General features: G+C 50.4%; 1 long non-coding RNA gene across 1 annotated transcript in view; it reads right to left on the bottom strand.

The window, feature by feature from the left end:
* Window positions 1–3,032: 3,032 nt before the first annotated feature.
* The window catches only part of LOC129386463 (uncharacterized), a 32,318-nt gene continuing 9,112 nt past the window's right edge, over window positions 3,033–26,238 (bottom strand). The window contains exon 3 of the long non-coding RNA XR_011893636.1: window positions 3,033–3,318. This is a non-coding gene — a long non-coding RNA (uncharacterized lncRNA). The remainder of the gene's footprint in view (window positions 3,319–26,238) is intronic.

The following is a 26,238-nucleotide window of genomic DNA, read 5'->3' on the forward strand; positions in this document are numbered from 1 at the left end:
TGCTAGAGCACGATAAGGAAGGATAAGGTAGTGGATGCCTACGTGGGTATCAGGAGCCTAGCCATGTGGGCTGCAGCCCCCCGAAATTTCTTTGTGCTGTCATGCACCGCCTACCAAAACGGCCCTCGGCGCTGGAAATCATTCTAGTTTTTGTCTAGAATGTCTTTTTCACGCTCGAAAATACATTTCGGCGCGAACATTGAGAACTCGGGCTGGATTTTGTGGCAATGTCCGTGCACCTGCAGTCAAATAACTCAAGGAGACCCGTCCGAGCACAAAGTCTCATGGACACTTTGACGGCGAGCGGGTTCGTGGCGGCACCTCCCGGAAGCCGCGAAATCTAGGGAGCGCATGGATTTCAGTTCCGAAAGTTTATGGGTACAAAGTTCTCATAAACTTATGATGCGAAAGGTGCACTGACCTTTCTGAAGTCGTGCTTTAGATTTTCTATTCAGGAACATTGTAGGTTAAATGTTCTTATAAACATTTCACGCCAAAGGTGCATTGATTTTCTAAAGTCGTACATAGAACCATACAACAAGACAAGCCAAATCAACACACCATCAGACAAGTTGACAAAGCACAAAGCGAGGTCCGATGAGACGAAGCGCTGTGGTGGTTCATTTGTGTCATGTCACAGAAAAGAATATCATATTTTTTTTTTCACCTTCACCAAAACATCCATGTGAAGACACTAAAGCCAGGAAAGGCAATTACGATCTTATTTATTTTTTCAACTTTGGCTTTTATTCGCCAGGACACATAGAACCTCTTCAATTTTCTTGCTCTCGCTACCCGCTGGCTGCGAGAGCTAGCCAGAGCGCATGCGCATTTCTCGTGTTGCCTCGCCCACCGCGCGGCGAACCTCGGTGCGCGTTCGTTTTTCTCTGGCAGAGTGGATTTTGGCCTGGCCGAGTTTCGGACGCTTTCTGGCTAGCAGACCAGAAAAGAAACGATGGTTGCTCACTGCCATCACTGAGGGGACTCGACGGATTGCAACGCGTTCGGTTTAGAGCATCACCTTCACTTCGATTTCATCGCCACCTCTCTGGAAGGTCTTTTGTCTCGCCGGTGTAAGATACTGAGTACTGAGCAGTACTCGCGTGGTTCCCTGTGGCCGAAGTATCTCACGTTTTCTTCGATGTTCCTTCGCTAGCCACAGTAGTTGCCCAAAGTAGGCATTCCATTGTGGCTAACATGTTTTCGTTTGCATTTTTTTTTTCGGTGCCCCCGCCCAACCAAAGAAAGGGGAACATTATCGGCGCAGCGAATTATCCCATGGTGAAAGTTCAATTTTATTACTCTTGCTTTTGCCGAAAGTAATGGGCCACGGGACTCTTCAGTCGCCAGATACCCTTATTATATCAGTGACATAGCATTTATTTGAACACTCCAGGCGCATGCCTGCCATCACCGTCATGTTCCGTATAAAGTACCGGGACTATAACATTGTCGCAGCGGGCTGCATGCTGTATGTGCAAGTGAAAGTGTAGGAGCGGTGCGGTGGATGGGTGAGCCGTCGATGGTGGCTCAGTTTTGTGTGCGCAAGAGCGAAGGGAGAAAAGCGGGAGGAAGCGTGCTGTCTTCCGTCACGCGCGATTCATCGGGGGGAGTGGAGGGAAGGATGGAGGGGGTGTGCCTTAGGATTCTGTGATTTGTGATCTGTGTTTATTTGCCTTGTTTGCTGAACTATATACCGTGACTTTTGCATACGTACCCGGATTTATTAGCAAAGTCTTAGTACGTAGATTAATATTTATTATTGCTTAGGTACGTAGGCAATGACAATGCAGTGATTATTCGTGTATTTGATCCCTCAACAAATTATGTAAAGAGAATGCTGAGCTGCAACGTGATCCCCTCCCCCCTCCCCATCTCCCGCTCGAACGAAAGTTCTGGCTGCGCCCCTGGTGGACATGATCACTGGCAGTGCCTTGCTGAAGGCTTTTACTGCGCAGCGCTGCGTCAGATAATTAGTGGCGATCATGAACCAGGGGTGGCCAGCAAAATAGTTAAGGAAGCACTCACGGAACTTCACGGCAATTTCTCAAAGCATCAGCACTTTCGGGGCTACATGCTTAAGAAAACCGCCAGCGCGTGGGCGCATACTTGAGGCAATCTGGCGTTGGCGGTTTCGGCGAGCTTTGACGTAACGCTTGACGCTTTGGCTGGGCTTACTGAAGTAGAAGTGTTGGTTGTGGAGGATCGAGGCAAAAGCACCCGCGAAATAAAAAAGAAAGGAATTATGGTGATCCAACAATCACGTTGGAATCTAAGTGAAGCGAGGCTTTCGTGAAGCGCTTCAAGAAGTGATATAAATTTGACCATTTCATTCTTGCGTCTTTGGCATGAAGAAAGCTAGCGCGCGCGCGTGCTTTCATTTACCCGTGCTACGCAGTGTGAGAAATCTTGTGTAGTCGTATATTTTTTCATCTCTGTTTATTGATATTAAAAGTACCTGCCATTTCTTGGCCCGTCCAGTAAGATGTGTTCATGTTTCCTTGTGCGGGCATGACACAGTGCTTGTTAATTGAGTTAACTGCAGCTTATGTATCTACAATACTAACCTTTCTGTGTATAACTCTCTGATAAACAATAATATCACGTACGCGTTTGTGCCGGTGTGGGCGAAGGGATGTTATGACGTGAAGAGGAGGTTGAAATGTCTCGACGATAGGTAGGTGGTGTTACCCTAACTACTAAACTACAACCTCCTCTCCTACTATTCGCTCTATGGTCATAAAAAGTCTCGCGTCGGAAGTTTCTGTTTTGAGCAGCATCGGAAAGAGCAACTGTTGCTACCTTGGTGAGCATTGGAAAACAGCAACTGTTAGCCATAAAAGGAGTCACCCAATAAAGAGTAGCTGTCAATCGCTCATAATTGCTCCCGAAGAGACGAACAGCTGTAGCATGTAAGCTACTAACGAAAAAAGTTAACCTCTGTATTCCACTTACTGCTTTTTTGCCTGGGGTGTGCAAACAAGACAAAAACGAACAGATTTTCTTTCCGTTGAAGTTGACAATACACACAATACAACAGTAAGTAAACTAAGCTTTATTTAGCGATCCCCCAGTGGCACATTTAGGCTAGAAACATCCCTTACATGTTGGAAACCAACTTATACATGCAGAGCTGCGTCTCCTTTTTGTCGCACCGATAATTGTTGCACGTACAGGTGAATTCGAACGTTTTTTTGCAGCCACCATCTTCTCGATGTTTTGTTAGTTCCCAAGCGATCTTGCAGCTGCATTGATTGCATATTGCGTATTTGGTACCACCTGTCACCAAGTCTGGCCGGGTAATAGTGGTGTCAACAACTGAAAAAAATAAAATAGAGAGATCTCAGGTAAATTAGGTAGGTATAAAAATTCCGAAGGTTAAACTTGCATGTTTCGATATGGTGAGCACGCAATAAGGAATGTCTTAGTAAAGGAGACGAAAGCTATTGTAAATGGGTTTCTATCTAAACGACATATTTTCGCAGTTCTGCCCCATGAAGGACCAGTCTGATTGTCTTCAAGAACTACTGGGACGTCACATGCTTCGTTGATGCCACAATAATATCATTTCGTTACACGATCCCATCATTCGATAATTAGTCATTGCAATCGATGTGCCACTTGCCATTCATTGCCTTCTGTACGTTATTAAAAGATCAAGAAGTTTATTACGTTTCGCTGCTAAGATCCAGGTAGCAGGTGCGATCCCGGCAGCGGTGACTGCATTAGGACGGAGAAGAAAAAGCTACAAGAATTCCTAGAATTGTCTAGTAATGCGTTAGCCTTGTTTCGCTCGGCTGTGACTTCGTATTCGCTTAGTTTTGCTCACTTACGTTGCCTAGCTTACGCCCGTCTACCCATGTTCTTTCCGGTGGCAAAGAATGCTTAAGCTTTAGCAGTCAGTTTTGATATTTTCTGGTCGCATCTGGTTCCTTCACTGCAATAGTGCCAATTGCGCCGGTACGCAGGGTACGAGCGCGGCTCGACAGAGCAGAGCAGTGGGAAAGGAACACTAGCTGCCCTAGCAGCGCATGAGGCATTGTGTGCGGTAGGGTGTAGGGTTCTTCGACGTTTTACTCGCCCGCCGCTCTGTTCAGGCGGGAGACATTCTTTGATAGAGCTATCGCCGCCAAAACAACCATTGTCGTGCCCAGCTCGCGTGTCGAGACGTGATCATATGCCGCATTTCGATGGCGTCCCTCGGAGCGGGCACGAGAATGGCGGCGGCGCTTCACCATGTACGCAGCGGCGGGCAAGAAGGACATCGAGGCACCCTAGAAGAGCGCATCGCTGCAAAGCCATCTCACGCTCGCTGTGGCTCTCGCAAGCCTGTGTTATGCGCGCGTTCCTTGTACACGCAAGCCCTCGCCTGCGCTCTGTCTGTTTGAAGTTTATTACGATTTTGACAATACAGCATTGTCATGGCGCCGGAGCAAAAGGCGAGACTATACACACTAGACTAGGCCTCCGGCGTCACGAGCACAGCAGACAACAGTGCAAAAAAATGCATACATATATGTACACACACATGCACACACACACACATGCGTATATATATATATATATATATATATACAAATGACACAATTATGCTACAGTAAATCAATCAACGCAGCACAATAAGTATAAATAAGGCAAATGAAGAAATAAAGTAGGTACAGAAAGAAACAGGAAGGCCAACCAAATCGAAACAAGAAGACTTACAACGCATGAAATTGCATATCAGTCGATAAACAGGAAAATCAATTAGAAAAAGCAGGTGTCAAGTGTCGAGAAAACACAGTTGCGATTTCTTTCTGAATATTGAAATGGTTGAGGAATCTTGCATGATATTAAATAAAGCATGCTAACCGTTAAGTAAATTAGGAATCTGCCACTGTAAAAGCTGATTGCCGTAGTTTGTTCTGGTTTTTACCCGAATAAAGTTCCTAGCTCTTAAGGTGTAATTAGTTGTGGTATTAGTGTACATAGAAAAAACGTTCTCACGATTACTTATGAATTCTAAAAATGCTTTTTCTGATAACTTTTGTTTATAGAGAGTAGCTACACTCAAAATACTGTCCTGGTGAAAGTACTCAGAGGTACATTCGTACATCGAGAGGTTATCAATAATACGAACACAGTTTTGCTGAATTCGGAATAGAGTTTCCAAGTTAGCTTTAGAAGTGACGCCCCAGATAAGTAGACAATAGTGGAATCTAGAATGAATAGTAGAAATGTACAACTGCCGTTTAAGTTTTAATGGTAATAGCGTGAGATGCTTATTCAGCACACCGATTAATTGTGCTAAGCTACGTTTATTGTAGCTTACTTGATCTATCCACCTTAGATTTTCATGGAAGAGTACACCCAAGAACTTGTACTGGGAAACGCTTTCAAGTGGTTGCGATTGAAATATTAAAGATGCGAGCTTGACTGGCTTGTTAATAAGACTAAAAACAATATACTTTGTTTTTTATCATTTAGGCTCAACTTATTAGCCGATAACCACACTGTGCCCCGGTAAGGCCCAATGAAAACGTGCCAAGCGTTACAATGCGCTCGAGAACCCGCGACGTGTTCATAACTCGAAGGACGCTCAGCAGCATTCAATTGGACAATGGGCTACCCCAATATCTCAAGTTGCCTTACACTCAATTTCCGAGTTGCCCCACCCTGAAATTTAAGTAGGTCCATCCCCCCATTTCAAGTTGGTCTAGCCCCACATTTCAGTTGTGGGGCTAGACCCACAACTGAAACTTGTGTGAACTCGAAATTCAAGTAGGCCCACGCTGAAATTGAAGTTGGCCCACCACCAAACTTTCATTTGGCCAACTCCCAAATTTAAGTTTTGCTATCCTCTAGTTAGGGTTTGCCTATCCCGAAATTTAAGTTAGCCAAATATGAAATTTAATTTGGCCTGCCCCAAAATTCAAGCTGGCCCAACCCCAAGTTTAACTTGGCCTACCCCCGAATTTCAAGTTGGCCCATCCACTAATTTAAGTTGACCCACTCCGCAATTTTAGTTGGCCCACATGCGAATTTAAGTGGACTGCCCTAAAGTTTCAATTTGGGCCATCCCCCAAGTTCACTTGGCCCGCCCCCATATTTAATTTGGCCCGTGTACAAATGTCAGGTCTGCCCACTCCCAAATTTAAGTTGGCCCACCCCTATGTAAGCTTCCCCATGCATTTTCATGTAGGCCTGGGTATCTGCAGGGGTATTAACGCGATAGCGTTAAGGAGCTCGTGTCGCAGAAAAGCCGGTGTCGTCGGCGTCGGTGTCGGCGTCCGCGTTGGCTGTGAGCGATAAATCGCGGCAGGTACTTCATAAATAAAAACCAACTTCCAAGATGGCCTGGGTGGGAATCGAACCAGGGTCTCCGGAGTGTGAGACGGAGACGCTACCACTGAGCCACGAGTTCGATGCTTGAAAGCGGTACAAACGCGCTTCTAGTGAACGCGGTGTTGCCTTAAAAACGTGCCGTAGAAAGTTATACTGCGGTGTATATCGGTAAATATGAGCATGTAACTTATGGAAGTCGCATTTACACGAGTAGCGAAGTACGTTTCCGCTACATTTCTTCTGCGCTTACCGCACACGCAGAGCCATCTTGCGGCAAACACAGAAGACCCCCTCCTCTCAATGTACGGCACTGCCCCGACAGGTGGCGCGCCATGCGCGCATTGGGGCTGTGCGCGGACCGGTGCCAGGCGCGTCGCGGCCCCGACTGCCTCTCCCCTGACGACGCTTCGCCGTGCTCCCACGCGGGTTGCAGAATCAAGCGCCGTTCCTTTCTTTAGATTACTATCTATCTATCTCTCTGCCCGTGCCGATCACGACGTTTGGCTGGCGTAGATCGTTTCCCCCTCCGAGGCACCGAGTTCTTTGGTTCGTTCCGTTTGCTCAGACGCACGTTTCGTTGCCGCGCCCAACGCTGCGTTGCTCGACGTTCTCCGTGTGATAGGTGGGCGCAAAGTCCGATGCGGGGCGCCTCGTAAGTGATCCTTGCGCCGTAGCGCATTGTCTTACACCCCTTGGCGGGTCGATGGGAACGCTGTCGCGTTCCACTCTTGAAGGCGAAGCTTAAGCGTCCTCCAATTGTTTTTTATTTTCATATTATTTTTTGCGTTAAATTGTTCCTTATCTTTTAAAAATTACCGATCATCTACATTTACATTATCATAAAGGTTAAATGTCTATACATGCAATACATTTTTCGCGTGATAGGGCAGGGGATCCCAGCTCGCCAGAGAATGCGAACGCATTAAATTGCAAAAAAAAAAGACACAACAACTTCGGAGGACGATTAAGCTTTGACTTTAATAGTGCAACGCGATAGCATTAAAAAATCTCTGCTGCTTGCCAACTTCCCGGCAACGGCAGCTCGCTTGCAGGTGCACGGAGGCGAGCGCCATCTGAATGGCGTAAAAGTAGGTTGCCGCGAAAGGCTCTTTCGCGGCAAGAATTCTCTGCCACGGGAGGATGTGTACGGAACCCATTTTTTCGCGGCGTCACGTTTCCGCAAATCCGAGCTAGCCAATCACTGGCGCCAAAGTCGTCACATGGGCGGTGAGGTCAATGCTCTCAACGGCGAGCGCGACCGGCGCGCGCGCCGTGTCCCTGCAGCCGGGGCGGAACAACGACTGAAACGCGCGGGATTTCGCGCGGGCTCCCGAGGCATCTTGAGACTCGCTCCGCGACAGCCGACCGGAGCAGACGTGTTGCGGATGGGCTCCCACCCCTCCCCAATAACCTGCGAGTCGTCCCTCTATACCGACGACGGTTGCTATCGCGCCTCCGGCAGCCTTGGTTACATCCCGCCGAACGGCCCGACGGGCTCGCCGCCGCCTGTACTCCCACGCTTTTGGCCCGCCGCTCCTGAGCCCAGCCGCCAAACCGGTTGCCAATCGGACCTTGCCTGCGCGGCCCTGCCGCGCCAGGCTCTCCGACTGTAAAACCGCCGCCCCGACTGCTGAAATGGCCCCCGAAGTTTCGCCCGATGGTCCGGGCCCTTCCAACGGCCACCAACGTACACCATCCATGGTCAACCTCCCTGACGAAGACTCCGATATGGACTCTCGTGATTACTTCACGCAAGAACCAGGCCTCCTGACATCGTCGTCCGATTCAGCTGCGAGTTTCCCTACCCACGGTCCCGCGTGGGAGTACGCTCTCAGCAAGCATCGGGCGAAGAAGCTCCGCAGGGCCGCCCGGGAAACACAGACCTCCTCATCATCGGAATCAGCCATATCCGTGAGTGGCACTCCGTCCAATTGCAACCTCCTGACCCCAGGCATAACCCGAAAGCCCGGTCCTCGTCGCCCCAGACTGCCACCCCTACCAAAGGGAGATCTGAAGGTAGTCATCCGGCCGACGAGAGGCCTAGCCCTCAAGAAATACCCCAACCACGCTATCGCGGCAGCAATTGTCAAGTCCTGCCAGAACCCCACCCGTGCGGAGGGGAAATACGTCGTGCGCCCCCACATGGGCTCAAACATCCTGATAGTCAGCACCCCGCACGAGGAGGCCGCTGACGAGATCTGCCAACTCACCCACCTTAAACTGGACAACCAAGCCCACCCGGTGAGAGCATACGTCCCGTTCTCACCGCAAACCATCAGAGGGATCATTCACGGACTCGACCCCAACAACACAAGGGAAACCCTCATGGAAGGACTGTGGGTGCAGGACACCCGCATTAAGATCCTGGACGCCCGCATCTTGGGCGCATCTACAACGGCGCTGCTCACCATAGAAGGATCCCACCTACCCAAGCTGGTCTACCACGGAGGGTGTGAATACCCATGCTACCAGTATAGGCCGGCCCGGCAGTTCTGCCGGATGTGTATGCAGCCGGGACATCGCCCGGATGTGTGTCCAGACCCCAACACGCCGGTTTGCCGCCGGTGCGGCATGCCGAACCCACCCCCCACCCACGTTTGTGAGCCGAAATGCGGACTCTGCGGTGGTCAGCACGAAACCGGCACCAAAGAATGCCCCAAGAGATTGAAGCCACCAAGAGCGCTTCAGCTGCCACCCACCCGCAACAACGAAGAGAAAAGGTTGTCTCGATGGGACGGCCTCCCCAAGATCTACAATAATCGCTGGTTCGACTCCGAGGACGGGGACTCAGCCGACCGCAGCCGCAGCCGCAGCCAATCCAGGAGCCGACCCAGGTCGAGAACCCGAGCCCGGCAGCAGCAGCCACATCCACAACAAATGCGGACACCGCCCACACCGATGCCGAGAAAGAAGCAGCAACCCGCCCAAGACACAACCAAGCAGGTGAGCTGGGAAAGCAGGGGCAAGGACTCCTCTGCTCCTCCAACAGACACCCGAATCCCTAAACTACAAGCGATTATAACTGCGCAAAATGCTAGGATAGCAGAACAAGACGCCAAGATCGCAGCGCTTATGGCCAAACTAGACAAAGTAATCAAACAAAACACTGCGCCGCCACCCACCACACCCCCACAGCAACCCGATGAAGTAGTGACACACCAAACGCTACAGCAAACACTACAGGACATGGAGAAGAGAGTAGTCAGCTCCCTCACCGAAAATGTCACCCAACTATTCAGCGTGCTTCAAGCTAAAATTGAAACCATAGCGGGAAACCTCGCGCAGGTAACTGCTGCACAGAACTCACACTCAGTGTCAATTCAGGCGCTCCAGACTCAAAGCCGCAAACGCGCCTCGTCACGCGATCAAGGTCCCTCCCGCAATCGCAGCCGTGCCAGTTCCATTGGGAGCGATGCCGGCCCGCCAGCCCACCTAGCCGCCCAATATGGCCCCAAACCATAAGCCAAACAACACCGAACACATAGAAATATGGCAGTGGAACTGCAGAGGTTTCAGACGAAAACAAGGACTCCTTAAGCAATACCTCTGCACCACCCCCATAAGACCTGACCTTATCTGCCTGCAAGAGATAGGAGCCGAAAGAACCCCAACGCTAGCCGGCTACTACACAATCCACCAACCCCACATGGCGACGGTTGCAATCCTCGTCGCAAAAGACATCACTGTCATCGAGCACTCTTTATCGGAACCGGACATTGAGCACTTAGCCATAGAGATAGTGCCCAATAAACGGGGCCGAAAGAGCACGTTCGTGGTTAACACGTATAAGCCACTAAAACCAGCAAGGGCCGATTTCACCAACCTCCTTTCCGAAGCCAATCGACTGGCGCAAGCTAACCAGCTCATCGTAGTTGGGGATTTCAATTCCCCCCACCATGACTGGGGGTATCAGTCAAACTCAGCAAGAGGAGTGGCAGTCGCACGAGCAATAGAAACCCTCGGACTGGAACTCCTCACCGACCCTTTATATCCGACCAGGGAAGGCAACAGTGTCACCCGTGACTCCTGCCCCGACCTCACCCTAACGAAGAACGTCGCCGACGCCACGTGGACGAACCTAGGCGAAACGCTGGGCAGCGACCACTGCATACTCAGCACGTCCATATCATCATCCAAAATTAGAAGGGGTCTGGGCACCGCCCATATCACAGACTGGCCCAAATTCCGCAATGCACCCTTCCCGTCAGGTCCCATTCAATCTATTCACGCCTGGAGCGAAGACATCAGACAAGCATACAGAACAGCAACGGAAACAATACACCGCACACCGGAAGCCCCAGAAGTAGACCGCCACCTACTCAAGCTATGGCAGAAGCGCGGCCGGCTCGTGGGAAGATGGAAAAGGCAACGCCTAAACAGACCCCTCCGCCTGCGCATTGCACAGCTCACGGAGGAAGCTCAAACATACGCCACCAACCTAGCACAGCAAAATTGGCAACAGTTCTGCGAGTCACTGCGGGGAACGCTGGGAACCTCCCGTACCTGGGCAATTCTGCGGAACCTCATCGACCCCTCTAAATCAAAGTCACAATCTACACGCACCCTGAAGCGCATTGCTCACCTCTTCCCGGGAGACGACGCAGCACTGCTTCAGGCTCTAAGGGACAAATACATCGGTACTAGTACCGCCCCACCGTGCTCGGCGACCTACCAGGGCAAGGAAAACACTGCACTCGACGCTCCCATCTCTGAGGCCGAGGTGTATGCCGCCGTCCGATCGTGCACCCGAAACACGGCGACGGGAGTAGACAGAATTACCAACGCCATGATCCGCAACCTGAGCAAGGCACAGATCAGGGACCTCACCAAGTACCTCAATGACTCGCTCTGGGAGAAGAATGAAATTCCCTCCGAGTGGAAACACTCGGAGATCATAGTAATTCCGAAACCGGGCAAGAAGCCGGTGATCGAAGCACTACGACCTATATCTCTCACATCGTGCCTGGGCAAGCTCTACGAGCGAGTCGTCCAGACGCGCCTCCAACACTACATGGAAGACAACAATCTTTTTCATCCCTCCATGATTGGCTTCCGGTCGGGCTTGTCGACGCAAGACGCCTTCCTTCTCCTGAAGGAAGAGGTTCTCTCCAACATCCCGAGGGGTGGCGAACACATCATTATGGCGCTGGATCTCAAAAGTGCGTTTGATAACGTGTCTCACGAGGCCATTCTCTCGGAGCTCAGCAATCTCAACTGCGGCAAGCGCACCTTCCAATATATCAAGAATTTTCTGTCCAGCCGAACGGCAACAATAGGAATGGGTGACACGAGATCGGACCCTCAAGACATGCCCAACAAGGGCACGCCACAAGGATCGATCATCTCCCCGCTCCTATTCAACATCGCCATGATTGGAGTCGCCAGGGCTCTGCAACAGGTTCCGAACATTGGATACACCCTGTATGCGGACGACATTACGATCTGGACAAACACCGGCTCCCTAGCCGAGAAGGAAGACACGCTCCAAGCGGCAGCAAACTGCGTCGAAATCGAGGCCATTCGATGCGGGCTCTGCTGCTCACCCGACAAATCCGAAGTTATCCGCATACAGGGATACAACTACAAATCACCAGGCAACCTGAGCATCCTCCTACACGGGGCTCCAATCCGGGAAGTGCCAGTCATGCGGATCCTGGGTCTCTGGTTGCAGAGCGACGGAAAGGCCAACCACACAATCCAACTGCTCAAAACGACAACACAGCAGATCTCTAAGATGATCCGCCGAGTGGCCAGAAACAGAAAAGGCATGCGGGAGGAGGACACGATCCGTCTGGTGCAGGCGCTGGTCATCAGCCGCCTCTCCTACGGGCTCCCATACCTCACCCTGCTCCGAGCAGACCTAAACAAAGTCAATGCGATGATACGTGTAGCCTACAAGAATGCCCTTGGTCTCCCACCGTATACATCCAATGTGAGCTTGGAAGCTTTGGGACTACACAACACGTTCGAGGAAAATTCAAGAGGCGGTCCTCCTGTCCCAGAGAGAACGCCTGCTCTCCACAGCGACAGGCCGACACATCCTCAAGCGCATCGGCTACCCGGAGGACATTCACACCATCCAGTCGACCACGAACATTCCTCCACCGTACCGGGCCAGAGTACACGTGGACCCGCTCCCAAAAAACATGTCTCAAACTCACAATGAAGGCAGAAGAAACGCCCGAGTAGACTACCTCAAACGCACAGTGGGACGGAGCCCGAAGACGGTCTACGTGGACGCTTCCCTCTATCAGGGTGCATCGAACGCAGCAGCAGTCGTGGTGGTGGACTCTACTTACACAGAAGTCTCCAGTATCTCCATTCCGCACTGTACGGTTACGGAAGCCGAAGCGGCGGCGATCGTGCTGGCTGTTCAATACGGGGACGCGACCAACCGAGAACTACAAGTAGTGACAGACTCCCAAGCGGCATGTCGGCTCCTTCTAGCAGGCAGAATACCTCAAAAATTAGCTAGATTCACGACTAATCCATTGGCTACAAATTCATCACTCAAACACCAGATTACGTGGGCCCCGGGGCACTCGGGGCTGGAGGGTAACGAGGTCGCGGACAGGCTAGCTCGAGGTCACACAAACCGAGCGGCCACAATCCTCGATTCCACAACCACCCTCCCCGTCCCCGCGGCTTACGGCGCGAGATTTCAATATCTGCGCAAACAAAGACAGCTTTACCCCCCACCACACAAGGGGCTAAACGCACAGGAAGCGCGGGACTGGAGACAGCTCCAGACCAAGACTTTCCCCAACTTACACAAATACAGCTTCTTCTCAGAACACTACAAAGACGCATGCCCCTGGTGTAACGAACAGCCCACTGCCTACCACGTCACGTGGGGGTGTACGGGCCCCAAACCGCCAGACATACAAACACAACAGCCGGAGGAGCAGTGGGAGGCCACCCTGTCCAGCTCAGACCTAGAGACCCAGCGCGGACTGGTAATCCAGGCGAGAGCAGCAGCCAAGGCCACTGGGGTTTTGAAATGAAGACTCCACTCACTGTACATTTCCTTTTTTTCTCCGTATTTCTTTCCTCTTTTGTGAATAAATGTTTTCTACTACTACTACTACCGAGGCATCTTGAGAGAGGACGAGAACTCTCGCCAGCCCGCCGCTCTCCGTGACAGCGAACGCGCAGTGGTGGGCCTTCGAAACGCGGCGCGTGTTTTTAAGCGCGCCGCTTCGCGCGCGTTTATTTCCGCAAGTTCTCGAGGACCTACCTTTACAAGGAAGCGAGCGGGCCGCGCCGCTGTATGAATGGTAGAAACAATGAAAAAGAGGTTTGTGTTTTAGTTTCCGCATAGCAGAATTATGTTTTTTTTTCGTATGTTCAAGTTTCAGTCCGACGCTGTAAAGTCTGTAGGTTGTGTTTAGGTCGTACTTTACGATTTTTCTAATGCATGTTACTTCGAGGAATTGAATGAGTAACGCCTCTCCGCCACGCGGAGGGCTTGCGTCGTTGTGGTTCGGAGTCGTTTTCGCTAGACGACGCCGGACTCCAACACCGTCTCTTTTACGACACAGGGCACTTAACTCTATCGAGTTAAACGCTCGTGTTAATAGATTTAGGTGTAAGTTAAAGAAGCGCAGGTGGTGAAAATTATCCCACAGTGCCTCTCTGCGGTGCACTTCCTAGTCGTATTGTGGTGTTTGGCATTTATACCTCAGAATTTACTTTCTAATCGGCATCAAGATGTACTGTTGTGTTTATGGCATATGAACTGCAGTTTCGAAAGGTAGCGTCTTGTTAACATAAGAATAAATAAATAAAACAATCTTACTGTCAAGGATTGATTACTTATGTGCGTTGAGAAACTAGAGCAAAGGAATCAAATTAGTGATTAATTAGAGTCAGTGCAGGACTGCATTACATGAACATTGTCGAAATCTTTGTACTTCTCTGGTGCATGTCCGAAGAAGTAAGCGTGCACTTCGTCAACCTGTCTGCAAGTAAGTAGTCTCGTCTATTGTTGACGCATATTATTAACACGTGGACGCGTTTATGTTTTACGGGTGAGCGCTTTTCACCGCCTAATAAGTGTTATCGCTCAGCGCGGGACGCGCCTGCATGTATCGGAAGTTTCTCAAATGTCATCGATGGTTCTGTTCTCACCGAAGCTTGCGTAATCTGATTGCATGTGCGGCGCTGCATGTGCGGCGCGAATTGTGTAGAACTTTCTGGAAGACACGCGGACACCACCGATTACTATAGAACCTCCGATCCCTCGTGCATAAAAGCCGAGGCACTTGACCGGCAGATCAGATTTTGACGATTGCCGACCGTGTTAGCCGTCATTGCTGTGCTTGGAGTGTAACTTGCTTCTGTGACCACAAGTCCGCCCAATAAAACGTTAGTTTTGTCATTCGCAGTTTTGCAGCTGTATCATTCACTGTCGCAACTACGTGACATTTGGTGGAGGTGCTAGTGCGTTCATGTGCTGAACGCCATCGCAAAGCCCCGATACAAACCCTAGCCACGAAGACAACACCAACGTTGCCAAGAACCAGCGAGCTAGCCACAGATTGCGAGTCCTACGCCTCGAGCACGGACTTTTGCCTGAGAAGACCAGGAATTGCACGTCCAGGAGAGCAGCTACAATGACAGTCCCAGTATCGTCAACACCCATTGTGCTGCAGCAGCCCAAGGAAACAATGACCTCCCGCAGTTCAACGTTCGAGGACCCAGAAAGCTGGCTGGAGACGTATGAAATGGTCACTACGTTTAAAAGCCGCAGCAGTGACGACAAGCTGCGACATTTCTATTTCGCATTGGAAGATGCCGCCAGGACGTGGTTCGAGAATCGAGATGCCACCTTAACGACGTGGGACCTGTTCAGAAGCGGTCTCCTGCAGACATTCACAAGCGTCGTGTGCGAAGAGCGCGCACAAGCTCTACTAGATACCCGAGTGCAGCTGCCCAGTGAACCATAGTGATCTTCACGGAGGAGATGGCCCGTCTTTTGCGGGACGCCCACCCATAAATCTCGCAGGAGAAAAACGCCTGCTTCCTGATGTAGGGCGTCAAGCAAGAACTTTTCGACGGACTGATCCGTAACTAGTCGAAGAACATAGCTCAGTTTACTGCAGACGCATCGAAGATTAATAAAGCTCTGGAAATGCGCACTAGGCAATATAACCACACAGTCTTCACGCCGCAGTGTGCCATCCAAGCAATGGGTTCCGACGACCTTGAAGAGACCATCCGGGGCAGTGTGCGCGAACAAACTGTGCAAGATCTTGTATTCGTCGCAACGCCAGGTGGCGTCGTCGGTCGCTGACATGGTCAAGGACGAACTACATCGATCACTTGGAGTTCCTCAGGTGTAGCTCCAGTCGCCGTAACCAGAGCCAGAAGCGATGACATACGCCGCCGTCGCCTGCCGGCCCTGTCCACCTATGCTCCCGACCCAGGGTCCCACAGCGCCGTAAATCCGTCGTCCAGCGCCACCACTGCCAGCACGCCCGACCATCACCCAGCGCAGCGTTCCTAGGAAGACCGACGTTTGGCGTGCCCCCGACTATGGCCCGCTGTGTTATCACTGCGGAGAAGCGGGCCGCGTCTACGGTGGCGGCCATACGGTGAAATGGAACTACGAGGGTTCGCCGTCAACTCAGTCGAGCCCTAAACGACCGTCCCGTTCGCCGTCACCAGGCCGCTACCTGTCGCCGTAGCACCGACCATGCACTAGCTCAGCTCGGGGCCGGTCCGTCAGCCTATATCCGGAACACTGAAAGCAGCAACCTTGGAGGTGCGGTAGATGTTCGTCGAAGTGACGAAGATACTCCACCGCCGATGAAGGCGCCAGAGGCACTATCTCGGCGACATAGCGGCGACACGCCGCCACGTTGACGAAGCCTGCAATCAATAAATGCACCGACCAAAGACCTGACGATGTGAGGTACCAGCCACACGTCAACGCGATACAGCCGTGATCCGATGCCAAGACCTAACTTCAACGCAAAACAAAGAACCACAGACGTCGACGCGCTTTTCGACGGCCACGCAATCACCGCCTTAGTGGACCCAGGAGCCGACTACTCTATGAGTGGACTCATCGCTGCCCAGTTTAAGAAAATTAATACACCAGGGGAAGGCGCTCAAATCCGGACAGCTGGAGGACGCCTAATAAAGCCAACTAGAACTTGCACGGGAATAATTACGGTTAATGACCGGACCTAGCCTGACACTTTTGTTATCCACCAACAGTGTTCTGAGACATCATTCTCGGCATAGACTTCCTGAACCAACACGGCGCCATCATGGACCTGATGTCAAAGTCGATAACGCTGTCGGAAGACCATGCGATACCGCCGGAGAGCTGTCGTAGTCACCACGCTCTGAGTGTGTTCAAAGATCAAGTGCGCATCCCGTCTCGATCTAGCATGTTTATTTCCGTCAGCACCAAAACACCCGCAGACGTAGAAGGCGTCATCAAGGGAGATCAACGGCTAGTGCTCGATCATGAAATTTGCGTCGCAAGAGGAATCGCTCGACTGCATAAAGTAAAAGCGAAAGTGATGATGACCAACTTCAGCCAGGAGTTCAAGCACGTCAACAAGGCCACGACGATCGTATACCTCGAGGAAATTGAAGAAACCAGCAATGCGTTTGTGCTCTCGGATTCCTCTTCATTTACCCCGACGAGCATATTTCCCGAACCAGACTTCGACATAAATCCGAGTCTCCCCGCAAGCAAGCAACAACAGCTCAGAAATCTTCTCCGACGATACCAGGACTACTTTTTGATGTCATCAAGCATTCGACGTACACCAGTTGCGAAGCATCGCATAATAAACGACGAGTACACTCGACCGCTCTGCCAGATCCCTTACCAAGTTTCGACAAGAGAACGTGAAGCTATAAGGCAAGACGTCGGCTAAATGCTGCGCAACGACATCATCCAGCAGTGTAAAAGCCCGTGGGCATCTTAGGTGTATAGTACACTTGCAGTCTTGGCGAAGGGAAAAGACGGAACCCTGGGTTTCGGCGTCGTTTATCGTCGACTGAACAAGACCACGAAGGACGTATGCTTCCTCCCACGGATAGATAACGCATTAGATCAGCCCTGCAACGCTGAACACTTCTCGTGGATGCATCTCAAGATTGGCTACTGGCAAATAGAAGTCGACGAGAGGGATCGCGAAAAGACCGCCTTCCTCACGCCAGACGGCCTCTGCGAGTTCAAAGACATGCCATGCGGACTGTGCTCCGCGCCTGCAATGTTCCAGCGTGTCATGGACACAGTGTTAGGAGGATTGAAGTAGCAGACCTGTCTTGTTTACTGGAAGACGTCGTGGTTGTTGCTTAAAATTTTTGCGATCACCTTACGCGGCTTGCGACAGTGGTAGAGGCCATCAAGTCATCAGGACTCACTCTGGAGCCGGGAAAGTGCCGCTTCGCTTACGACGAGCTGCTGCTCTTAGGCCACGTCATCAGCAAAACTGGAGTCCGTCCCGACCCGCAGAAGACAGCTGCCATCTCAAAATTCCAGCAGCCCATAGACAAGAAGGCAGTACATAGATTCCTTCGCATGTATGCCTACTACAAGCGCTCTGTCAAAAAATTTTCACGCATCGCTGAGCCGCTGACACATCTAACTATGCCAGTCGGACAGTCACAAAAGGCGAGAGAAACTACACCGTAACTCGAGTGTCTAGGGGTTGTCTTCACCGTACGAATTTTGTCCGTATCTGCACGGCCGTACCGCCGCGTAGTGACTGACCATAATTTACTATTTTGGCTTGTTTGGCTGCGCGACCCGTCAGTCCGGGTGACCCGCTGGCGTTGCGTCTTCAAGAGTACACCTTTCCCGTGTCCTACAAGAGCGTACGATGTCACATGGATGCTGACTGCCTATAGCACCTTCCTTCGCTGCACATTAAGGCTGACGGTGATGACTTCAACCACTGTCTAGTTTCTGTCGCATCTCTCTAGTTTCCACCCCTAAGTAGCTTCAAGAGCGAGCAATGTTGTTATCTCACCGTCAAATCCCTACGGGTAGCGGCGCGTGAGTCGGTGCGAAATACACCGTTTACTGTTCGTAATTGTTTGATGTCCAAAAGAGTTTTCAGCTGGTGGCCCGCCATTGCTCCTTGTAGTGCCCGGAAACCTGTGCCCTGTGGTTCTTAGTTCGATGCAGGCGACATCATGTCCGGGCACCTTGGCTTCGCACCCACACTGCACCGACTTCGAAAGAGATTTTTCTGGCCGGAATTCTTCAAAAGAACGATGCAGCATGTCGCCAGCTATACTGTTTGTTAGGTTCACAAGCAAACGATGATGACTTGAGCAGGCTATCTGTAACCAGTTCATAGACATCGCCCTTAGCAAAATTATGCATCGGCTTGCTTGGTCCGCTTTTGAAGACTTCAGCTGGCTACCGGTAGCTGGATTATATTGTGCATTGATTACCTAACTCGCTACATGAAACGGGGGGCAGGTCCATCTGCCACTGCAGCAGACTTCTTTTCCTTCTAGTTGCGTCATGCCATACTACGTTACGGTACTCCACAGGTTGTCATCAGTGACTGTGGTAGCCAATTAACCACCGACGTCATTCAAGGGCCTTTAGAGCTTTGCGGGTGTGCCTGTCGCCATAACGCTTCTTAGCACCTTCAAACCAACGGCCTCCCTGAGCGTAGGAATCGAACCCTTACCAACATACCACCATATATGTCACCGCTGGCCGAAAATTGGGACGCCGCCTTACCTTTTATTATGCACGCTACAATGCTGCCAAGCAAGAAGTTACTAGATATGCGCCGTTCTTTCTGCTGTACGCACACTTTCCACAGAGCCTTCTGGGGTGGCTTCCATGAATATTGAATAACAAAAAATGCGGCAGAGGCACTTAACACTGCTTACGTGTGGAAATGCGAAAGCATTGTGCTGTTTATAGAACTCGGAACGGCTCTCCTGAACCTTATTTTACCGTTCTCGTGTCAAGACGACCCTTCAATCGCCCGAACTTTGTGTGGTGCTGAAGAAGCACGCAGACTAGCGCATATCGAACGTTGTCCTCACAAGGCCATAACAAGACTCGGTACAATCCCCCTCAACTTTCTCTGAGTGACTGTGCCTGGTTGTGGATATGTGTTCGGAAAAAGGGACTGTACCGCAAATTTCGCACCATATACTATTATACTACTCACTCGTTATACTCACTCGCTTGAATGATGGGAACTATCTTGTCGCAGAAGTGACGGCAAGTAATTGGCGTTCCCGCGCGACCCAAGTCGTTCACATGGGGCGCCTCGAGCAGTAAAATTACAGGGCACTTTAGTTCACTCAGCGACCATTGCCTGTCTCAAGGGAAGATGGCGCCGCACTGGGCGACTGAGCTACAGGAAGAAGTATAGTGGGGCGCGCGAACTCGGCTGTATTCCGCGGAGGGTGGTCCTTCGGGATGGCTTCTACTGCATCTTGTTTGATTGTTTAAATAAACATCTGCCGTAGCATCGTAAATATATGGCTATTTAATGCGGTGCACGTTATAACGACGACGGAACTTGTACTTCGCCGAAGGAATGGTAATCCTTGGATTACGTGGCGATCATGAAATCTGCGCAACGTGGCACAGTTTCTACGTAGCGTAAGCTGCTACGAGGAAAGTACTGGGCAAAGTAGGACGATCCCGGAGATCTGGAGGCGTAACTCGCCACCAAAAGCGCGAGCAACCACAAGGAGATAAAAGGAAATTGGACAGGATGCATGTTCCAAGTGTTTCGAAGAGCTGGCTGGCTTTGGAACGAGACAAGCTAGTTAGAGCGATGAACTGATGTGCTAGATGGCAGAGGTTCGACTCCATCGTCGGTCGCACACTGCTTAAGCGAAGCTTTCTTGCAAAGTTCGAGGGCGTTTTCGTACGTACCTGGCCTCTAACGCCTAAAGCGTGTAACTGGGTGGTGACGGCATCATGGAACGGTACAGCGAAGATGTAGTTTAAATTTCAAACAGAGTTTCATAAAATAATTTATACAGTTTATAGCTGTAGTACCTAAAGGGAAGAGAGAGAGAGAGACAAATTTATTTACAGAATGGCAGAGAGGTTGGCCTGAGCTATAACTTGCTCTGGCCTGTACTCTAGACTGGGGAAAAGTGACGGAGAGGGAAAGGGCTGATGAATGATGATGGTATAAGGAAGAGATGCGTATGTACAAATTCACAGAGTTGTGGCATCTCTAAAGCCGTGCGTCCAGCCCAGTGGCTTGGAGAAAAGCTATAGCGGCACTTGTTACCAGGGCTTGTTTAGGCCACTTGTTCAGGCCAAGGACCTAAAAGAAACTCGTCTGATAGCAGTCTCTGATGGATCGTTGCAGTGGAAGAGACAAGTTTCGGTCGTTCTTGCGCGTACGCGGTACACACGCAAAATATATGTTCAAGTGTTTCTGGCACCTCACAGTATTCACAGTTTGGGCTAGTATCACTGGCACCTATCCGATGTCTATGACGTTTGGTGAATGCTACACCAAGACGAATCCGGTGCACCATGCTTGTGTGGCTTCTTTTGAACTTGTGAGGCATACGAAATTTCATTTCTTGGTCCCATTTGTGTAATCGCTTGTGTCGTCGATCGGGTTGGGCCCAGTGTTCCAAAGTACGGTTGCGTATTACGCGACGAAGTAGGGCGTTTGTGTCTGTTCGTGAGAACGGAATGCGTACTTCACAAGCATTATCTAAAGCAGTTTTCGCTTCAGCGTCTACCTGTTCGTTCCCAATCACGCCCAAGTGTGAGGGTATCCATTGAAAGGTGACATTGTGGCCATATCTAGTTGCGTGTTCGAGAGGCTCTGTAATTTCTATAGCCATGGAATAATACTGGCCCCGTCTGGGGACACAGTCAATCGTTCGAAGAGCTAGCTTGCAATCGCAGAATGTCGTCCATGCGCGAGGAGGCTCCTCAGAGAGAAATCGAAACGCCTCCCGGATAGCAACAAGTTCTGCGGCAGTTGATGTTGAGCTATGGTCTAGTTTCAACCGCCGAGCGATAATCATATGTGGAATGACAAAGGCTGCAGTTGAGGCACATGGTGTGGCAGAGCCATCGGTATACACATGTACAGTATCTCCGTACTCTGCAGAAATGTGCAACAGGGTCAGTTGCCTGAGGCAAATAGATGCAACGAATGACTTTTAGTAATTCCAGGGATCTGCAATGTAACGACAGGTTTAAGCAGAACCCACGGGGGTATTCTCGGAATACAGGCGGGAGAAAATCCTGAGCGCAGAACACTCTGATGGCGCGATATTGTCCTTGAAACGCTGGAACCTGGGTGGTTGGCAGGGAGCGATGACAGAGGATGGTGCATGTGTCGGGTCAACACGTGAAGGTACATTCGAAAAGGCTCGCAGAGCAAGTATGCAGCAATAGGACAAGCACGAGCTTTCGCTATTGTTCCATTGGTTGACGTGCATCGTGGGAGGCCCAAACATGTGCGCAATGCTTGAGCTTGAATGCTCTCCAGCGTGCGCACACTGCTAAGTCCCATGCTTGAGAGCGCCGGCATGCTGTACCGTATATACCCTACGAATAGTGCTTCCTACAATTGGAGTAATGACGACTCCGAGGGGCCCAATCTTGTTCCTGCAATGACGCGAAGGACGTGAACAAAACTCTTCAGCTTTGACTTCAGTGCGGCGACGTGTCTTGACCAAGATAATCCCCGGTCTATGACTAAGCCAAGGAATCTGTGGTGTGTAACCGTAGGTATCGCTACTCCGTCAACGGTTATCGGATACCTGGTCATTTGTTTTCGCGTGAATGTAATCACAGAACATTTTTATGTTGAGAGTTGGAGGCCTTGACGCCGCAGATACTTAGCTGTGATTGCCACTGCACGTTGAAGCCTAGCACGCATTTGTGCACGGGTGGCTCCAGATGTCCATATGCATATGTCGTCCGCATATGAGCTAATCTTCACCGTGCTAGAAAGTTCGGATGCAAGGCCAATCAATGCAACATTTAAAAGAGTTGGACTGAGAATTCCCCCTTGTGGAACACCTCGATGTATATGGTACTGTCTGGTGTCGCCATCACTTGTCAACATATACACTGTGCGGCCACTGAGGTAGCTAACAATCCATGCATATAGCCGGCCACCGACGTCTAAATCTTCCAGTGCATCAAGGATTGCATAAGGGAGTACACTGTCGTTGCACCCTTAATATTCAGAAAAACAGCTCCAACTAAACGACGGCGACTTCTTTCCTGTTCAACAGTGGATACCAAGTCGATAACACCGTGAATGAAAGAACGACCTCTTCTAAATCCGTGCATAAAATCAGGAAAGCAATTATTTCTCTTTAGAAACCATTCCAGCCTTGACAAGACTATTCTTTCTATTACTTTGCCGACGCAACTGGCTAAGGCGATCGGTCTGTAGGAGGAAAGCTCGTAAGGGCACTTCCCCGGTTTAAGCAGCGCTACAACGCGACGGCATTTCCAACAATCTAGAACATTTCCTGCCTCCCACGTTCTATTATAATAAGATAGAAGAAGACGTCGTGCTTCGGTGCCAAGATGGCAGAGTGCAGCGTATGTGATTCCGTCTGGTCCTGGTGCCGATGAGCGTCGAGAAACGGAAATCGCAGCGTCAAGCTCTTGCATCGTAAACGGTACTTCGAGTCGTTCATCAGGTGATGGGTTCGCGATGGTGACGCAGATGAAGTCACTGCATTAGATGCGTCCACAATGAGTTTAGTGTAGTCCTCTGCTACCTCCAATTCAGTCCGGCGTTGATGTAAAGCCACCGCACGGAATAGGTGTCCTTGTTGTGGAGTTGCCTGGAGACTTCGTATGACCCACCAGATCTTAGATAGAGGCAGGCTGTCTTGGATCTAGGGATCCGCAGAATGTCCTCCAACGCTCTCTGTCGAGCTTCTCTAGATGTCGAAGAACATGTCGTTGAGCTCGGCGACTGCTGGAAAGATCTGACGGTGACTTCGTTCTTCTGTATCGTCATTCCGCGCGGCGACGGATTGCGCGAAGGGCCTCATATTGTATGCGAACCGATGATTTGTGCCTCGGTATGCTGACTTCTCTGGTTTTGTCCCGCAGGGTAGAGGCAATGATGTCCTCTATTTCAGATGGAGATGTCATACTCTGACAGGCGGTGTGGACAGAGGTCTTAAATGAAATCCAGTCTGTTTGACGAATGCAACGTGAGGCTGAACGGCGAAACCAGCTAAAGTGAACGTAAGTGGAGAGGTGGTCACTATCATGGGTCTCTAGATCCGTCGACCAGCATGCTGAAGACAGAAGGCTCCTTGATACAAACGTTAGGTTAAGACAACTGCTGTAAGACGTGCCACGAGTAAATGTAGGGAAACCGTCATTGAGCACATGTAGTGCCTGACTGCACATGAAGTCGGCGAAATATTTGCCACGAGAATTCATCGAAGTGCTACCCCACAGCGGATGGTGCGCGTTAAAGTCAGCAATCACAATATGAGGACCTTGCGATGCTTGCAGCAGAGACATCAGGTGCGAGCAATCGATCCTCGCTCTTGGGAGGATGTATCCTCCAATCACTGTAACCGTGCGACATCTGTGTTTTATGGTAAGGCATACGTAATCATTAGTAGTATGCGATGGGACGTCGTGCCTGAAATACACCAGATCGTGATGTATACAAACTAACACTTTGCTTGAGGCTTGGTCGTTACGAGACCACATCTGGACATATCCAGAAATACGGAAAGAACCCATATTAGGTTGGCAGATAACAATAACTGGAAATTGGTAATTAAATACCCGCTGTCGGAAATCCGACAAACGACCACGTAGACCTCGAGCATTCCATTGCATAACAAACGATTGACGCATCCGTTCTTCAAAAATCGTCGCCATGCTTGCTTAGTGAAGACCCACTAGCAGTGGTTCCAACACTTGAAGTAGCTGCACTGGCAGCCTTGGCAGCCGGGGTATTCAGGCCGGAAAGAATCTTGCGCATGGAGCCCTTCAAATTTTTCAACATTCTCGTGACGTCAATGTCGTCCATTTTTCCTGTTTCTTCAGTGCTTGTAGGAGCGGTGCATAAGGGTGTTACCGCAGGCCTTGATGCTAATGAGGGCCATTGAGTCTCCGATGTGTTTGGGGCCGGTGATGAGTCGCCTTGTACTTTCGTAGCATACAATGGCTTTGAGTCACGTGCCCCTTCATTCCTAAGACGAGCAGGGGGTGGACGCCGCACTTGAGCTGGCTTTCCTTCTACGCGAGGAAGGCTGCGGTCCCGTTGATGTCGGCGTCGGGACCGGCGTCTGCGGTGGCGGATATATGTCCCTTGCCGTTTCCCTGTGCGTGGAATCATCTCTACCCATCTTCTTCAGAATACCCATTTCCTTCCTAATCTTTGGGCACTCTTTTGACGTTGCGTCGTGGGCACCAGAACAATTCGGACATTTCGCAGGAACGTTGCAATTGCTGTCTCTGTGAGGTCCACCACATCGTTTGCATGTCCTTGCAAACTGCACTCACATGCCCAAGTTTCATACACTTGTGACATTGTAAAAGCCTCGGCACGTCAGGACGTACCGGATGCCTCATATATTCAACCTTGACGTGTGTTTGCAATGTTTCAGACTGGAGCACTGATTTCACACATCGGTATCATCCAAAACGGTGCAAGCTGAGCACAGGAGCCGACGACGATAGTAGTTTCACCAGGTCAGTGTCTGTAATATCAATGTCCACGTCGTAGATGATACCTGTCGTTGCTTCCTTGCCGTATGTGGGGAATGCGCGAACAGGGATGCTTCCCAACTGAGTGACGTTTTTTTGTGTCTCCAGTATTGTCAGTGTATTGAATTCCACCGAGAGGATGTTCTTTCGAGCGTTTAAAAAGTATTTCTTCTATTTGACCAAGGGCAGTTCGTTCAAAATATTCCGACAGGCTCTGCCTGTTCAGTGAGTTGAGGTTGTCTGTTGTCGTTGTTGGTACGTATGCAATAGTGTATGACTGCTTGCCACTTGCCTTTCTCGTAGCCTGGCGACTGGTCGGTGATGTTCTTCGTATCTTTCTCTTCAGACGTCGGCTTGACACCACGGTAAAATCACTGTCCGAGCCCATATCATCAGTAGAGGAGCCATCAGATGACTGAATCGGGACCATGCTGGGGCCGAAGCGGTCACTCACGTCACCGGGATAACGAACTGGCCGTTCAGGACCCAATTGCTGGGCGGGGTTTGGGTCCCCCATTGCAGAGGACGACGTGCCCCAGTTTTCTTGTCACTGATTGCAGAGATCACAGAAATTAAAGTAGAAAATGGAGAGAGCTCGAAGCCGAAGCTGCTCGCTACGATCACTTCTTCCTTCCCTGGAGGGAAGTATTGCACCACCGTCTATGAGAATTTTCGAAAGAGCGATGTGCCCTTGTGGAAATGACAATACATGGCTCTGCAAGGTTTGTGTTGGCTGGTGTTGTGCGTGGCTTCGTCTAAAGGCGTGAACATGGCTACACAGACAACGCGTCCTTAAAATATAATCTTCATAAAAGGTTTTATTCACCTATATTAAAAATTTCAATGAAGTGTACTCACCTACAATGCATAATCAAGCGAAGAAAATCGTAAACAGACGACAAACTGTTCTAAAGCAAAAGCGAATCTTGTCTGTCCTCTAACTTTAGCGGCCTGCTGATACTTTTTACGTGTCATATAAGTGTATATGCAACCACAAGTCCTCATAATGAAACAAAACGCGTTTTCCTGTAATAAAGGTACAGGGAACTATTTGCGTGCTGTTTTAGTAAAGGAATGCATGATGGGACATACGGAATGGTGCTAGCCAGGCACGTCTTCAAAGCGTGTTGGCTACCCAAGCACGATGCCAATCCGAAGTCACCAAATGCGGGTGTTCCCATGCATATTCACCGCCAGCTTTCCTTCTATAGGTAGAA

Source organism: Dermacentor andersoni, chromosome 4 (genome assembly GCF_023375885.2).
Source record: "Dermacentor andersoni chromosome 4, qqDerAnde1_hic_scaffold, whole genome shotgun sequence".
Lineage (NCBI taxonomy): Eukaryota > Metazoa > Arthropoda > Arachnida > Ixodida > Ixodidae > Dermacentor > Dermacentor andersoni.